The following is a 13,307-nucleotide window of genomic DNA, read 5'->3' as shown; positions in this document are numbered from 1 at the left end:
CCATACCCACTGCCCCATACCCAAAGCCCCATACCCACTGCCCCATGCCCACTGCCCCATACCCACTGCCCCATACCCACTGCCCCATACCCACTGCCCCATGCCCACTGCCCCATACCCACTGCCCCATACCCACTGCCCCATGCCCACTGCCCCATACCCACTGCCCCATGCCCCATGCCCACTGCCCCATACCCACTGCCCCATACCCAAAGCCCCATACCCACTGCCCCATGCCCACTGCCCCATACCCACTGCCCCATACCCACTGCCCCATGCCCACTGCCCCATACCCACTGCCCCATGCCCACTGCCCCATACCCACTGCCCCATACCCACAGCCCCATGCCCCATCGCTCTGACCCATACCCACTGCCCCATACCCACTGCCCATAACCACTGCCCCATACCCAAAGCCCCATACCATCTGCCCCATACCCACTGCCCCATAACCACTGCCCATAACCACTGCCCCATACCCACTGCCCCATACCCACTGCCCCATACCCACTGCCCATAACCACTGCCCCATACCCAAAGCCCCATGCCCACTGCCCCATACCCACTGCCCCATACCCAAAGCCCCATGCCCACTGCCCCATACCCAAAGCCCCATGCCCACTGCCCCATACCCACTGCCCCATACCCAAAGCCCCATACCCACTGCCCCATGCCCCATGCCCACTGCCCCATGCCCACTGCCCCATACCCACTGCCCCATGCCCACTGCCCCATGCCCACTGCCTGCCTGCCTGCCTGGCTGACTGCGTCAAAAACACACTGTTCCTATTGTACTTGGCTTGGTTAACCCCTCCTCTAACCAGGACTTGCAAGCAAACCAGCTTTGTACTGCAATATTTGTCCTCTTTCTCTCTCTCTCTCCCTGATCACTCTGACCTCTGCCTCTCTTTTTATGACTGGGGTTTTCCTCTCTCTCTCTCCCCCCCTCTCTCTCTCTCTCTCTGTCTCTCTCTCTCTCTCTCTCTCTCTCTCTCTCTCTCTCTCTCTCTCTCTCTCTCTCTCTCTCTCTCTCTCTCTCTCTCTCTCTCTCTCTCTCTCTCTCTCTCTCTCTCTCTCTCTCTCTCTCTCTCTCTCTCTCTCTCTCTGTCTCTGTCTCTCTCTCTCTCAATTCAATTCAAGGGGCTTTATTGCCATGGGAAACGTGTTAACATTGCCAAAGCAAGTGAGGTCGATAATATACAATAGTGAAATAAACAATACAAATTTACAGTAAACATTACACATGCAGAAGTTTCAAAACAATAAAGACATTACTAATGTCATATTATATATATATATATACATATACAGTGTTGTAACAATGTACAAATGGTTAAAGTAAGGGAAAATATGGGTTGTATTTACAATGGTGTTTGTACTTCACTGGTTGCCCTTTTCTTATGGCAACAGGTCACAAATCTTGCTGCTGTGATGTCACACTGTGGAATTTCACCCAGTAGATATGGGAGTTTATCAAAATTGGATTTGTTTTCGAATTCTTTGTGTATCTGTGTTATCTGAGGGAAATATGTGTCTCTAATATGGTCATACATTGGGCAAGAGGTTAGGAAGTGCAGCTCAGTTTCCACGTCATTTTGTGGGCAGTGTGCACATAGCCTGTCTTCTCTTGAGAGCCATGTCTGCCTACGGCGGCCTTTCTCAATAGCAAGGCTATGCTCACGGAGTCTGTACATAGTCAAAGCTTTCCTTAAGTTTGGGTTAGTCACAGTGGTCAGGTATTCTGCCACTGTGTACTCTCTTAGGGCCACATTCTAGTTTGCTCTGTTTTTTTGTTAATTCTTTCCAATGTGTCAAGTAGTTATCTTTTTGTTTTCTCATGATTTGGTTGGGTCTAATTGTGCTGCTGTCCTGGGGCTCTGTGGAGTGTGTTTGTGTTTGTGAACAGAGCCCCAGGACCAGCTTGCTTAGGGGACTCTTCTCCAGGTTCATCTCACTGTAGGTGATGGCTTTGTTATGGAAGGTTTGGGAATCGCTTCCTTTTAGGTGGTTGTAGAATTTAACGTCTCTTTTCTGGATTTTGATCATTAGCGGGTATCGGCCTAATTCTGCTCTGCAAGCATTATTTGGTGTTCTACGTTGTACACAGAGGATATTTTTGCAGAATAATGCATGCAGAGTCTCAATTTGGTCCCATTTTGTGAAGTATTGGTTGTTGAGCAGACCCCAGACCTCACAACCATAAAGGGCAATAGGCTCTATGACTGATTCGAGGATTTTTAGCCAGATCCTAATTGGTAGGTTGAATTTTATGTTCCTTTTGATGGCATAGAATGCCCTTCTTGCCTTGTCTCTCAGATCGTTCACAGCTTTGTGGAAGTTACCTGTGGCGCTGATGTTTAGGCCGAGGTATGTATAGTTTTTTGTGTGTTCAAGGGCAACAGTGTCTAGAAGGAATTTGTATTTGTGGTCCTGGCGACTGGACCTTTTTTGGAACACCATTATTTTGGTCTTACTGAGATTTACTGTCAGGGCCCAGGTCTGACAGAATCTGTGCAGAAGATCTAGGTGCTGCTGTAGGCCCTCCTTGGTTGGTGACAGAAGCACCAGATTATCAACAAACAGTAGATATTTGACTTCAGATTCTAGTAGGGTGAGGCTGGGCGCTGCAGACTTTTCTAGTGCCTGCCCCAATTCGTTGATGTATATGTTGAAGAGGGTGGGGCTTAAGCTGCATCCCTGTCTCACCCCACGACCCTGTGTGAAGAAATGTGTGTGTTTTTTGCCAATTTTAACCGCACACTTGTTGTTTGTGTACATGGCTTTTATAATGTTGTATGTTTTACCCCCAACACCACTTTCCATCAGTTTGTATAACAGACCCTCAAGCCAAATTGAGTCAAAGGCTTTTTTGAAATCAACAAAGCATGAGAAGACTTTGCCTTTGTTTTGGTTTGTTTGGTTGTCAATTAGGGTGTGCAGGGTGAATACATGGTCTGTTGTACGGTAATTTGGTATAAAGCCAATTTGACTTTTGCTCAGTACATTGTTTTCATTGAGGAAATGTACGAGTCTGCTGTTAATGATAATGCAGAGGATTTTCCAAAGGTTACTGTTGACGCATATTCAACAGTAGTTATTGGGGTCAAATTTGTCTCCACTTTTGTGGATTGGGGTGATCAGTCCTTGGTTCCAAATATTGTGGAAGATGCCAGAGCTAAGGATGATGTTTGGATGAGGTTTCCGGTTCCGGGTTGGAGCGAGCGGTCGCATTCGCACGTCGCTCTGCAGGTTGTATAACTTTTTCATTACATTTCATTATAGTACAACGGTTGATTTGTCTAATCTTAGCAATTCTTCTTAGCTAGCTACATAGCCGTCCTTGTATCAGAGATAATTGCATAATTATCGTATTTCGTCGCCCTAACGTAGCCTTCACTGCTATTCGCCCAGGAGCTAGCAAGCGCTAGCTAACGCACACAGATTAGCATCACTGTAGTGCTATTCACTCAACTGAACGACTTGATTAGTCTAGTGTTAGCTAGCTACATAGCTGTCTTTGTTTCCAAGATAATTGTGTAGTTTAGTGTGTGTAGCCTTGGAGTGATTATCTTAATTCACTGAGGTTCGCTAGCCAGCTATTTGTCGTCCTTAACGTAGGAGACTCTGCTAGCTAGCCAACAGCTAACAGCTAACAGCTAGCCAACGTCTACTGTTTCGAATTCAATCACCGGTCAGGTAGTATCACATTTTCATTTCATTTCATTACAGTACAACGGTTTGATTTGTTTGATCGTAGCTAGCTACATAGCCGTCTTTGTTTCAAAGATAATTGTGTAGTCTAGAGCGATTTCCTAGGTTAGCTAGCCAGCTATTGTCGTTCTTTTAACGCAACGTAACGTAAACAACACTGCTAGCTAGCCAGCTAGCCCCCCGAATAGTAGCACTGTAGAAACTATTACACTCAACGGAACGACTTGATTAGTGTAGTGTCAACAACGCAGCCACTGCCAGCTAGCCTACTTTAGCAGTACTGTATCATTTTAATCATTTCAGTCAATAAGATTCTTGCTACGTAAGCTTAACTTTCTGAACATTCGAGACGTGTAGTCCACTTGTCATTCCAATCTCCTTGCATTAGCGTAGCCTTTTCTGTAGCCTGTCAACTATGTGTCTGTCTATCCCTGTTCTCTCCTCTCTGCACAGACCATACAAACGCTCCACACAGAGTGGCCGCGACCACCCTAATCTGGTGGTCCCAGCGCGTACGACCCACGTGGAGTTCCAGGTCTCCGGTAGCCTCTGGAACTGCCGATTTGCGGCCAACAAGGCAGAGTTCATCTCAGCCTATGCCTCCCTCCAGTCCCTTGACTTCTTGGCACTGACGGAAACATGGATCACCACAGATAACACTGCTACTCCTACTGCTCTCTCCTCGTCCGCCCACGTGTTCTCGCACACCCCGAGAGCTTCTGGTCAGCGGGGTGGTGGCACCGGGATCCTCATCTCTCCCAAGTGGTCTTTCTCTCTTTCTCCCCTTACCCATCTGTCTATCGCCTCCTTTGAATTCCATGCTGTCACAGTTACCAGCCCTTTCAAGCTTAACATCCTTATCATTTATCGCCCTCCAGGTTCCTCGGAGAGTTCATCAATGAGCTTGATGCCTTGATAAGCTCCTTTCCTGAGGACGGCTCACCTCTCACAGTTCTGGGCGACTTTAACCTCCCCACGTCTACCTTTGACTCATTCCTCTCTGCCTCCTTCTTTCCACTCCTCTCCTCTTTTGACCTCACCCTCTCACCTTCCCCCTACTCACAAGGCAGGCAATACGCTTGACCTCATCTTTACTAGATGCTGTTCTTCCACTAACCTCATTGCAACTCCCTCCAAGTCTCCCGACCACTACCTTGTATCCTTTTCCCTCTCGCTCTCATCCAACACTTCCCACACTGCCCCTACTCGGATGGTATCGCGCCGTCCCAACCTTCGCTCTCTCTCCCCCGCTACTCTCTCCTCTTCCATCCTATCATCTCTTCCCTCTGCTCAAACTTTCTCCAACCTATCTCCTGATTCTGCCTCCTCAACCCTCCTCTCCTCCCTTACTGCATCCTTTGACTCCCTATGTCCCCTATCCTCCAGGCCGGCTCGGTCCTCCCTCCCGCTCCGTGGCTCGACGACTCCTTGCGAGCTCACAGAACAGGGCTCCGGGCAGCCGAGCGGAAATGGAGGAAAACTCGCCTCCCTGCGGACCTGGCATCCTTTCACTCCCTCCTCTCTACATTTTCCTCCTCTGTCTCTGCTGCTAAAGCCACTTTCTACCATTCTAAATTCCAAGCATCTGCCTCTAACCCTAGGAAGCTCTTTGCCACCTTCTCCTCCCTCCTGAATCCCCCCTCCTCCCTCTCTGCAGATGACTTCGTCAACCATTTTGAAAAGAAGGTCGACGACATCCGATCCTCGTTTGCTAAGTCAAACGACACCGCTGGTTCTGCTCACACTGCCCTACCCTATGCTCTGACCTCTTTCTCCCTCTCTCCCCAGATGAAATCTCGCGTCTTGTGACGGCCGGCCGCCCAACAACCTGCCCGCTTGACCCTATCCCCTCCTCTCTTCTCCAGACCATTTCCGGAGACCTTCTCCCTTACCTCACCTCGCTCATCAACTCATCCCTGACCGCTGGCTACGTCCCTCCCGTCTTCAAGAGAGCGAGAGTTGCACCCCTTCTGAAAAAAACCTACACTCGATCCCTCCGATGTCAACAACTACAGACCAGTATCCCTTCTCTTTTTCTCTCCAAAACTCTTGAGCGTGCCGTCCTTGGCCAGCTCTACCGCTATCTCTCTCAGAATGACCTTCTTGATCCAAATCAGTCAGGTTTCAAGACTAGTCATTCAACTGAGACTGGTCTTCTCTGTATCACGGAGGCGCTCCGCACTGCTAAAGCTAACTCTCTCTCCTCTGCTCTCATCCTTCTAGACCTATCGGCTGCCTTCGATACTGTGAACCATCAGATCCTCCTCTCCACCCTCTCCGAGTTGGGCATCTCCGGCGCGGCCCACGCTTGGATTGCGTCCTACCTGACAGGTCGCTCCTACCAGGTGGCGTGGCGAGAATCTGTCTCCTCACCACGCGCTCTCACCACTGGTGTCCCCCAGGGCTCTGTTCTAGGCCCACTCTTATTCTCGCTATACACCAAGTCACTTGGCTCTGTCATAACCTCACATGGTCTCTCCTATCATTGCTATGCAGACGACACACAATTAATCTTCTCCTTTCCCCCTTCTGATGACCAGGTGGCGAATCGCATCTCTGCATGTCTGGCAGACATATCAGTGTGGATGACGGATCACCACCTCAAGCTGAACCTCAGCAAGACGGAGCTCCTCTTCCTCCCGGGGAAGGACTGCCCGCTCCATGATCTCGCCATCACGGTTGACAACTCCATTGTGTCCTCCTCCCAGAGCGCTAAGAACCTTGGCGTGATCCTGGACAACACCCTGACGTTCTCAACTAACATCAAGGCGGTGTCCCGTTCCTGTAGGTTCATGCTCTACAACATCCGCAGAGTACGACCCTGCCTCACACAGGAAGCGGCGCAGGTCCTAATCCAGGCACTTGTCATCTCCCGTCTTGATTACTGCAACTCGCTGTTGGCTGGGCTCCTGCCTGTGCCATTAAACCCCTACAACTCATCCAGAACGCCGCAGCCCGTCTGGTGTTCAACCTTCCCAAGTTCTCTCACGTCACCCCGCTCCTCCGCTCTCTCCACTGGCTTCCAGTTGAAGCTCGCATCCGCTACAAGACCATGGTGCTTGCCTACGGAGCTGTGAGGGGAACGGCACCTCAGTACCTCCAGGCTCTGATCAGGCCCTACACCCAAACAAGGGCACTGCGTTCATCCACCTCTGGCCTGCTCGCCTCCCTACCACTGAGGAAGTACAGTTCCCGCTCAGCCCAGTCAAAACTGTTCGCTGCTCTGGCCCCCCAATGGTGGAACAAACTCCCTCACGACGCCAGGACAGCGGAGTCAATCACCACCTTCCGGAGACACCTGAAACCCCACCTCTTCAAGGAATACCTAGGATAGGGTAAGTAAGGGTAAGTAATCCTTCTCCCCCCCAAAAAGATTTAGATGCAAGTGGCTGTTCCACTGGATGTCATAAGGTGTATGCACCAATTTGTAAGTCGCTCTGGATAAGAGCGTCTGCTAAATGACTTAAATGTAAATGTAATGATGTTAAAGAGTTTTAGTATAGCCAATTGTATTTTGTTGTCTGTATATTTGATCATTTCATTAAGGATACCATCAACACCACAGGCCTTTTTGGGTTGGAGGGTTTTTATTTTGTCCTGTAACTCATTCAAAGTCATTGGAGAATCCAGTGGGTTCTGGTAGTCTTTAATAGTTGATTCTAAGATTTGTATTTGATCATGTATATGTTTTTGCTCTTTATTCTTTGTTATAGAGCCAAAAAGATTGGAGAAGTGGTTTACCCATACATCTCCAATTTGGATAGATAATTCTTTGTGTTGTTGTTTGTTTAGTGTTTTCCAATTTTCCCAGAAGTGGTTTGAGTCTATGGATTCTTCTCTCTCTCTCTCTCTCTCTCTCTCTCTCTCTCTCTCTCTCTCTCTCTCTCTCTCTCTCTCTCTCTATGAGAAATCCACAGCAGAGTTTTACAATGTTACCAACACACCTAAAGCCAAACAGATCATTAGATCCCAGCCCTGTAGAACTCCACAAACCTCCCTTCAGCTGAGCCAAACACAACACAACACAACCCAAAACGTGACCCCTTGGCTACTGCTCACACCTTCCTGCTTTGTCCACTAACTAACTGCCTGTATTCCTGTTATGATCAATTAATCACTCAGAGACTCCAAGCTTCAAAGTAATCACGCACATTTAGCTCACCGTTGTGTAATCTGTTATTCTATAATTTTCCCTCTGCTGTTGTCATTGTGTTTCTCTGTCACTTTCTGACCTTAGTTCTTTTATTATGTCTTTGTTTCAGTATGGTCAGAGTGTGAGTTGGGTGGGTTGTCTATGTTCTTTTTTCTATAATTTGGGATTTTCTGTGTTCGGCCGGGTATGGTTCTCCATCAGAGGCAGCTGTCGATCGTTGTGGATGTTTGAGACTCATACTTAGGTAGCCTGGTTTCACTTTGAGTTGTGGGTGTTTGAGACTCATACTTAGGTAGCCTGGTTTCACTTTGAGTTGTGGGTGTTTGAGACTCATACTTAGGTAGCCTGGTTTCACTTTGAGTTGTGGGTGTTTATTTCCTGTTTAGTGTTTATTCATTCACCTTACGGGACTGTTCGTTTGTCTTTTGTTCAGTGTTCAGTTATTTTATTAAAAACATGAACACTTACCACCCTGTGCTTTGGTCCTCACCTTCTTCCACCACAGACGATCGTTACACATCCCTGTCAAATGTTGATTAACTACATGTTTTATTTCCAGTGCCATGTATACATTAAGCCTCTGATCAGGCAGGACCAAACATTCTCAGAGAGGTTGAAGTCAACTCTGCGCCTTAGCTGGGCACACACACGCATATACACACACACACACACACACACACACACACACACACACACACACACACACACACACACACACACACACACACACACACACACACACACACACACACACACACACACACACACACACACACACACACACACACACACACACACACACACACACACACACACACACACACACACACACCCCTTCCCTTGGCTGTTGAGGCTCTCTAAGCTTTCCATCAGCCCTGCAACTTCAAAGCCTCTCCCAGCTGCCCATCAGGCCAAGACTAACAAGAGGGCATGAAAAGACCACGACTTGAGAACTAAATGGCACTCTATTCCCTATTTAGTGCACTACTTTTTTACACTATATAAGCAACATGCTGCGATTTGGGCCTCAAACAACGAAATGACCAGAACTCAAACGTCCACTTACAACTAATGCAGGCACTTGGAAGGAAGAGCCAAAGCCCTAATTCAACTCTTCACTTCTAAAGCCATATCCTCTGTCCCTCCTCAGTCCAGTGAACAACACATTATGAACACTGAACACGTCTCTACAGGCTCGTGCTGTCTAAACAGAGGAGAGCAGAGATCCTAAAGACATCAACCACAAAGGGAGAGTTTTTCCTTTTCTTGTGGAGAATCTTTTTTTTTCCCATTGACTTGAGGAGGACAAACGTTATGAAGCACAATTTTACTACAGTTTGTCTCTGGATCCCCGCTGTTTGGTAACGAGTTACCTCGTGAATGAGTACAACCAACCACTTGGAATATACCAAACTTTCCATAAGAATTACCCTAAAGGTGTAACCTCACTCACCGGTTTAACTACAATCTAGTCCAGTCATGTTGTTCCTCTAAAAGTCTTGTGTTCTAGGATGTCGTACAGTATGAGTCAGCTGTAAGTACGGTTTAATCAGCAGTTACATAAGTAAGGAACCCCAGTATAGTACAGGATCAAGGCCATAGCAGGACCACCCTTATCAACCTGACCTTGGCTCTGTCAACGGCATGACGCAACATTCACTTTCTCACTGACACACATAGAGAGACAGAGAGAAAGAGAGAGAGAGAGAGACAGAGAGAGGGGGGGAGTGAGAGAGAGAGAGAGAGAGAGAGAGAGAGAGAGAGAGAGAGAGAGAGAGAGAGAGAGAGAGACAGAGAGGGAGAGCGAGAGAGAGAGACAGAGAGAGATAGAGAGAGAGAGAGAGAGCGAGAGAGAGAGATGAAAGTCCCTAGGATTTCTGTAATTGTTTTTTGAGAGATAACACAGTAACAGTCAGAACTTGACACCAGCTCAGAGTAGTCATGCAGCATAGTGCCACAGAGCTGTCATAATCCTTCTGGATACAAACTGCAACAACATCCCACTCTCTGAGCAGTTACTCATACTTAGGGCCTTGAGTCTCACCTGACCATGTCACCTGACCATAAAAAAAACCTGCATAGGCCCTAGGCCATAACTCGTGGCTCCCGAGTGGTGCAGCGGTCTAAGGCACTACTTCGTAGTGCTAGAGGCATCACTACAGACCTTGGTTTGATTCCAGGCTGTATCACAACCGACCGTGATTGGGAGTCCCATAGGGTGGCACACAATTGGCCCAGTGTCATCCGGGTTTGGCCCGAGGCAGGCAGTCATTGTAAATAATTATTTGTTCTTCGCTGACTTGCCAAGCTAAATAAAGGTTGAATAAAAGAAATGACTAAGTAAAATAAAAAGAAACACTCAAGGCCCAATAGGCAACTCTGGGCCCTACCGTGGCTATAAGCTATATCTCAGGAATATTCCGGGCCCAATAGGTGCCACAGGCTACAAAAAGTATTGGGAGAGTGACTCGTGTGTTGTTGTTGTATCATCTCACATTCAAAGTGCTGGAGTCCATAACACACATGTGTCACTGTCCAAATACCATTGGAGCTCATTGTATATCTCAGGAAAACTCAGGGTCCTATAGGCAACTCTGGGCCCTACACTAGTTTTCTACAGTGTAGAATAATAGTGAAGACATCACAATTATGAAATAACACATATGGAATCATGTAGTAACCAAAAAAGTGTTAAACAAATGATAATATATTTGAGATTTGAGATTATTCAAAGTAGTCACCCTTTGCCTTGATGACAGCTATGCATACTCTTGGCATTCTCTTAACCAGCTTCACGAGGAGGTCACCTGGAATGCTTTTCAATGAACAGGTGTGTCTTGTTAAAATTACATTTGTGGAACTTCTTGCCTTCCTAATACGTTTGAGCCAATCAGTTGTTTTGTGACAAGGTAGGGGTGGGATACAGAAGATATCCCTGTTTGGCAAAATACCAAGTCCATATTATGGCAAGAACAGCTCAAATAAGCAAAGAGAAACGACAGTCCATCATTACTTTAAGACATGAAGGTCAAATTTCAATTTCAGGTGCAGTCACAGAAACCATCAAGTGCTATGATTAAACTGGCTCTCATGATGACCGCCATAGGAAAGGAAGACCCAGAATTACCTTTGCTGCAGAGGATAAGTTCATTGGAGTTACCAGCCTCAGAAATTGCAGTCCAAATAAATGCTTCACAGAGTTCAAGTAACAGACACATCTCAACATCAACTGTTCAGAGGAGACTGTGAATCAGGCCTTCATGGTCAAAATGCTGCAAAGAAACCACTACTAAAGGATACCAATAAGAATAAGAGACTTGCGTGGGTCAAGAAACACGAGCAATGGACATTAGACTGGTGGAAATTTGTCCTTTGGTCTGGAGTCCAAATTGGAGATTTTTGTTTCCAACTGCCGTGCCTTTGTGAGACACGGTGTGGGTGAATGGATGATCTCTGCATGTCTATTTTACACCATGGAATGGAGCATGGAGGAGGAGGTGTGATGATGTGGGGGAGCTTAGCTGGTGACACTGTCTGTGATTTATTTAGAATTCAAGGCACACTTAACCTCTTAAGACTAGGCCTCAATACTGCCCCCTTTGGAGGAAGTGCGTGCCCATAGTAAACAGAATTTTTTTCCTAAAATTGCTAATATATGCATATAATAATTATTATTGAATAGAAAACACTCTAAAGTTTCTAAAACCGTTTAAATTATGTCTGTATGTAAAGCAGAACTCTCAGGGCAGCCTTTCTCCCAAACTCTCTCTTGTCAAGAGAAAAGTTGGGTCAACTTTGACGTCATCGCCCCCACCCTCCCAAGCAGCTAGCGATCTGGGAACAGTATGTATGTGTTCAGCGCGATGCCTGCTTTCAAATGGCGCGTTCATTGTGAGAATCCCGCGAGCCCTCGTCGTTTGGCGGGCGAAAATGTTAGTGTCACTCTCAAATACATGCACTCTATTGCGCGTGGCCGATTTGGGGCATGTTCTTTTCCAAGTAACAGCAATTGAAGGCGGTTTGTCTGTTCGCGCTGATCATTGTTTTACATGTTAAAAACATCATAAAGCTCGATTCTGCACATAGTTTGACCAGTTTAGTCGACATATAATATGTAAATTTAAAGTTTTGATGCGCAAGAGTGCGGGACCAGAAGTAATTTTGGGTGCATTTCAGCTGAAGCTGTTAACATATGCTAATACAGAGACACACAACGTGAAACCAAACGATGTATTGGGTAAGTATGACTCCTACGTCTTCTGATCGAAGAACATCAAAGGTAAGGGAATATTTATGTGGTTATTTTGGGTTTCTGTGGACTCCAAACGTAGAGGAGACATACTGCTAATATCTGAGCGCCGTCTCATTGTATAGCCAGTGAACGAATTCTGTAACGTTAAAAATAAATGTAATACAGCGGTTGCATTAAGAAGAAGTGTATCTTTGTAACTATATGTAGAACATGTATATTTAGTCATGTTTATTGCTTGTTATCTGACGTTATCTGTCGGAGCTATCATCATTTCTCCGGACATTTGAGTAGCATTTTTTGAAATGTCGTCATTGTAAACAGAGATTTATGGATATAAATGGCATATTATTGAAAAAAAAATGTATTGTGTAACATGTACTATTACTGTCATCTGATGAAGATTTTCAAAAGGTTAGTGAATGATTTATTTTTTAATCCTGCTTTTATAATTTTATATTTTCTGGGAAAAAATGGCTGCCTCTCGTCTTTTGTTTCGGTGGTGGTCTAATATAAATATGTGCTATGTTTTCGCCGTAAAACATTTTAGAAATCTGACTTGCTGGGTAGATGAACAAGGTGTTTATCTTTCATTTGAGCTATTGGACTTGTTAATGTGTGGAGGTTAAATATTTCTAAGAATAGTTTTTTGCATTTTGCGTTATGGTAATGAGCTTGAGCCGTAGTCACGATACCGGATCCGGGATGGGTCGCCGCAAGAAGTTGACCCGCATGGCTACCACAGTATTCTACAGCAATACGCCATCCCATCTGGTTTGAGCTTAGTGGGACTATCATTTGTTTTTCAACAGGACAATGACCCAACACACCTCCAGGCTGTGTAAGGACTATATGACCAGAAGGAGAGTAATGGAGTGCTGCAACAGATGACCTGACCTCCACAATCCCCCAACCTCAACCAAATTGAGATGGTTTGGGATGAGTCGGACTGCAGAGTGAAGGAAAAGCAGCCAACAAGTGCTAAGCATATGTGGGAACTCCTTCAAGACTGTTGGAAAAGAATTCCAGGTGAAGCTGGTTGAGAGAATGCCAAGAGTATGCATAGCTGTCATCAAGGCAAAAGGTGACTACTTGGAAAAATCTCAGGTATATTTTGATTTGTTTAAGCTATCATCAAGGCACAGTATTTCACCCTTTTTTGGTTACTACATGATTCCATGTGTGTTATTTCAA

This window comes from Oncorhynchus keta, chromosome 30 (genome assembly GCF_023373465.1).
Source record: "Oncorhynchus keta strain PuntledgeMale-10-30-2019 chromosome 30, Oket_V2, whole genome shotgun sequence".
In the NCBI taxonomy this organism is placed as follows: Eukaryota; Metazoa; Chordata; class Actinopteri; order Salmoniformes; family Salmonidae; genus Oncorhynchus; species Oncorhynchus keta.
This window is presented reverse-complemented; position numbering follows the sequence as displayed.